This window comes from Colobus angolensis, unplaced genomic scaffold (genome assembly GCF_000951035.1).
Source record: "Colobus angolensis palliatus isolate OR3802 unplaced genomic scaffold, Cang.pa_1.0 Scaffold11, whole genome shotgun sequence".
Classification (NCBI taxonomy): Eukaryota; Metazoa; Chordata; class Mammalia; order Primates; family Cercopithecidae; genus Colobus; species Colobus angolensis.
The window spans coordinates 1724182-1729310 of NW_012112030.1; positions in this window are offsets into that span (position 1 = coordinate 1724182).

The following is a 5129-nucleotide window of genomic DNA, read 5'->3' on the forward strand; positions in this document are numbered from 1 at the left end:
GCTCCGGCGACAAAGTGCCAATCGGCGGCAACCCGGGAATCCAGAAAGGACATATGGGGTGCATTGGAGTATTTTTGCATTTTCTTGTAGATAATGGTGTCTCGCTCTGTCACCCAGGCTGGAGTGCAGTGGCGCGATGTCGGCTCACTGCAACCTCCAGGTCCCAGGCTCAAGCGATCCTCCCACCTCTGCCTCCCGGGTAGCTGGGACCACAGGGGCGCGCCACCACACCCGACTAATTGTTTCATTTTTTGTAGAGACCGGGTCTTGCGGTGTTGTCCAGGCTGCTCTGGAACTTCTGGCCTCAGCCCATCCTTTGGTCTCCGCTCCCAAAGCGCTGGGATTATAGGCATGAGCCACTGCCCCCGCGCCCACTTCTGCTTTTAAAAAATGAGTCTCAGGGCCCTCTCCTGGTACGTCCTGTCCCCCAAGGCCATGTCTCCTCTGGCTTCTCTTCTCACTTCAACCAGCAGAGAGACAAGGGTTCCTCATGAGAGCCACTCCTTTGCAAAAGTCCCCCATTCATTCCCTTCCCTCTCTCTCCCTCCGTCATACTCTCCTGACAAAGCCTTGCCCTGGATGAACCGCTCCAGGCTACGCCAACAGTGCCCAGCATTGGTGGAGGAAACACAACCAGGAGAGGGTACCAGGAGCCAAGGCCAAGTGGGAACTGGAAGCTGGAACAGCCCAACTACCCACCCAGCCTGCAGAGGAGAGACCAGAAATAGCCCTTAGCTTCCAGGGAGATGGCCAGTGATCTCATCCTGCGCCTGGTCGGCAGGCCCCTGAGAGCAGTGGTCTCTTCTGTCTTGCTCTCCACCCCATCCTGACTCGTAAGCCCCATTTACTCACAGTAGTCCCTCAACAGAAATGTACGAAACGAATGGACGGATGAGGGGCTCTGGGCTGCAAGGGAGAAGGAAGCAAGCAGAAAGCCTTCCTCCTCAGGGTTCCTCCTCCAGTGTCATCCCCAAGGGACTAAGGTCCTGATGTGAGTGCCTAGCAGATCCATGCCTGGCCCCAGCACTCTGACTCGTAGCCCTCTGCCCAGAACAGTTACCCATTTCTCCTTCCCGGTGGAGCTGGGTCCTGAGATGGTGGCGAATTCCCTGGCATTGAACAGAGACTGGACTAACAAGGGTGACCAGCACTTACCCAGTGCCACCTACCACTGTGCTAGCATAGATTTGTATTTAATACACCTACCGTGGGAGGGAGGGGGCTGCTACTGTGCCCATACCAGGAGAAGGGAATGGAGACTTAAGGAATGGCATAAGGATCATTTGCATAGCTCTTAGTTATTTGGGCAACACACTCATTTAATTCCACAGCAATGTGGGGAATATGAGGGACTCTTCCCTGCTTTCCAGGTCAGCGACACAAAAACAAATGATTTGCTCAAGGCCACACAGCCCCAAGTCCTCAAACACCAAGTTCTGGCCTTTTTCCATTTCCCGCCACTGCCACTCCACCTTTCCCCACCCCTAGGCAGCAAGAGTGACTCACCCTCTGAACTCACTCCACATCCCATTTCCAGCACCCATGAGTAACTCTCCCTTTTAATAGCTTTGCACCAAGAACAAACCTAAACAAACAAAGCCCCTGCTGGGACGTGAACTCCTCCTTCTCTTTAGTTCCCGCTGTGTCTCCAGTTCCTAGAATGGCCAGATCCTGGGACTCAGTAGGTTTGTTGAGTGAATTAAACCTACACCAAAGGACGCCAGGCAGTGCCAAACAGACCTCAAACAGACTGGAGGAGAGGGAAGTGAAGGAGAGGGGGTGGGAGTCAGTTCTGGTCCCAGAAAGAAAAGAGACACTTCCTAGCATTCCTTTAGTGGCCAGTCTTCATGCCTCATATCCTATGCGGTCAGAAAATTCTTCCTCAAATCTAGTCTTGATCTTATTCTCACATTCCGCACACACCTTAGGAGCAGGAAATGAGGTTGGTGTCCTCCTGGCTCCCCATGGCTGCTTCCAGAAGTTACGCCCCACCCCTGCCCCCACCCCACCCCTTATGAACATCCTTTAAGAAGCAGGGCATCCCGTTCCAGCGCTCTCTCCTCCTCACTGTCTTCTTCTGGTGTCCTGCTCACCCCCTCATTTCCTGAAGGCTCAGCCCCTGGCTCCTGTCTTGCTCTGCACCCACTCCTCTCATTATTCCAGGCAGCCTCCGCATCCGCGCGAGGGACCTGTCCACCACCAGGGCCTCTTTGTTCTTGTCCTCTTCCTCTCTGATTACCACTTCCTCCACCCCAGCCTCCTACTCCTGGGGCAACATCCTGACCTTGTCGTTTACCTGAAACTGACCTACCTCCGAGGCCCTGGCTCCATCCCCCGCTCTGTCTACCTGTCCCCCAAGGCCATCTCTCCTCTGGCTTCTCTTCTCACTTCAACCAGCAAAGAGACAAGGGTTCCTCATGAGAGCCACTCCTTTGCAAAAGTCCTCCATTCCCTTCCCTCTCTCTCCCTCCGTCACACTCTCCTGACAAAGCCTTGCCCTGGATGAACCGCTCCAGGCCACGCCAACAGCGCCCAGCATTGGTGGAGGAAAGACAATCATCTGAGCAGCTGAGGGCACTGGCACTTCTTGCTCGCCACCCTCCAGTGGGCTCCCAATGGCACCAACAGACCTAAGATGTTTGTGAAGTTGGTTCTCGCCCACTCTCCGCTGTGGCCACTATGCACAGTCTCCAGCAGCCTAGAACTCTCCCCCAACCATGCCCCCGATGTCACCTGACACACTTCTCCCTTTGTGGGGAATGTAGAGTCATCAGATAAGAACTTTCTTAAATTCCTAAGGCCAAATTCACCACTTACATGAGAACCCGCCTCCTATTTCTCTCCTGATAGCACAGAAGAGAGGACCCCAAAAACCAGCCATCCACAGGCGCCCCGGGCTCTGTCGTCTCATGTGTCCCCACTCTGCCAACTGCATCTTCACCCTCTCCCTGCCAGATCTTCCCTTCAGCATCAAAACATGAATTGGGGGCCGGGCGCGGTGGCTCACACCTGTCATCCCAGCACTTTGGGAGGCCAAGGTGGGCGGATTACCTGAGGTTAGAAGTTCGAGACCAGACTGGCCAACATGGGGAAATCCCATCTCCACTAAAAAGACAAAAATTGGCCAGGCGTGGTGGCGCTCACCTGTAATCCCAGCTACTCGGGAGGCTGAGGCAGGAGAATCACTTGAACCCAGGAGATGGAGGTTGCGATGAGCCGAGATCACGCTACTGCACTCCAGCCTGGGTGAAGGAGTGAGGCTGTCTCAAAACAAAACAAACTAACAAAAAAACCCCGTGCATGTGGTAACATGGGCATCTGAAAAAGCCAAAACGATCACCCAAAACTCCCTCCTTTCCACCTCCCCCTCGCTCAAGACTGCCCCATTTCTCTGCTGTCTTTCAGAGCCCAGCCTCTCTGGAGCTGCCTGCTCACGAGGCTGCACCTCCCTCACCTCCATTCTCTCTTGTCTGGCCTCTGCCGCTCCCTCCCGCCTGCAACTGCTCTTGTCCAAGTCACCAACAGCCTCCACAGCACCCAGCACAGTGGGTGCCTCATCCTCTCCCCATTGTCTTTCACAGGGGACGCTTCCATCCATTGTGAGCCACTCCCTGCTCAGTCAGCTCCCGGTGCTGAGCCTCCTGCTTTTCCTCCCACTCTGTGCCTCTTCCACCCAACTCTAACCCAGCACCAGGGGCTGGTCTCGGCCCCCTTCCTCTCCATTTGCACTCTGCCTAGGCCTAGACCATCGCTTGCCTTCAGTACCATCCCCAGCACGTTGACTCCCGAAGTCTCTCTGTGGCACAGACTGCCACTCGGCTGAAGACTCATACCTGACTGCCTATGTGACCTCACCACGTGAAAGCCTCCAGGACCTTAAAACAGAGCCTCGCTGTCCACCCGTCCCATCAGCAGGCCCACACCACATGACAGGCCAGCCCAACTCTGACCTGGACCACAGAACACCCTTGCGCTTATCACTGCACCCAGTCTCTCCTCCACCCCAGCCAGAGTGGTTCTGGAATTTGTACCAAGTTCATGTATTTTATCATTTCCAAAACATCAATTAAAAAGAGAAAAAAAAAACAAACTTGAAAGCAGCGTATCAAAGAGATACCTGTACACCCATGTTTATAGAAGCATTATTCACAACGGCCAAAAGATGGAACCTACCGGAGCACAGTGGCCCACACCCATAATCCCAGCACTTTGGGAGGCCAAGTCAGGAGGATCACTTGAGCCCAGGAGTTCAAGACCAGCCTGGGCAACATGGCAAGGCTCTGTCTGTACAAAAAAAAATTTTTTAATTTTAAAAATTAGCTTGGTGTGGTGGTGTTTGCCTGTAGTCCCAGCTACCCGGGAGGCTGATGCAGGAGGATCACTTGAGCCCAGGAGGTTGAGGACGCAGTGAGCTATGTTTGTGCCACGGCACTCCAGCCTGGGCAACAGAGTGAGACTCTGCCACGAAAACAAAACAAAACAAGAAAAGGAACCTTCCCAGTGTCCATCAGCAGATGAGTGGATAAGCAAAATGCTATATACAGTGGAATATTACTCAGCCTGAAAAAGGAAGGAAATTCTGACACACGCTAACATGAATGAACAGTGAGGAAAATTATGCAAAGTGAAATAAGTCAGTCACAAAAGGACAAGTACTGTATGATTCCACTTAGCGTCGTCAAGATCACAGAGAAAGAAGTAGAATGGCAGTTGCCCGGGGGAGAGGAGAATAGGGGGGTTATTGTTTAATGGGTTCAGAGTTTCAGCTTGGCAAGGTGCAAAGAGTTCTGGAAATAGGTTGCACTGCAGTGTGAATGCATTTAGTACAACTGAAATGTACCCTTAAAAATGGTTAAGATGGCTGGGCACAGTGGCTCACGCCTGTAATCCCAGCACTTTGGGAGGCCGAGGTGGGTGGATCACAAGGTCAGGAGATGGAGACCATCCTGAAACCCCGTCTCTACTAAAAATACAAAAAAATGAGCCAGGCGTGGTGGCAGATGCCTGTAGTCACAGCTACTTGGGAGGCTGAGGCAGGAGAATAGCATGAACCCGGGAGGCAGAGCTTGCAGTGAGCCAAGATCACGCCACTGCACTCCAGCCTGGGCGAAAGTGCGAGACTCCATCTA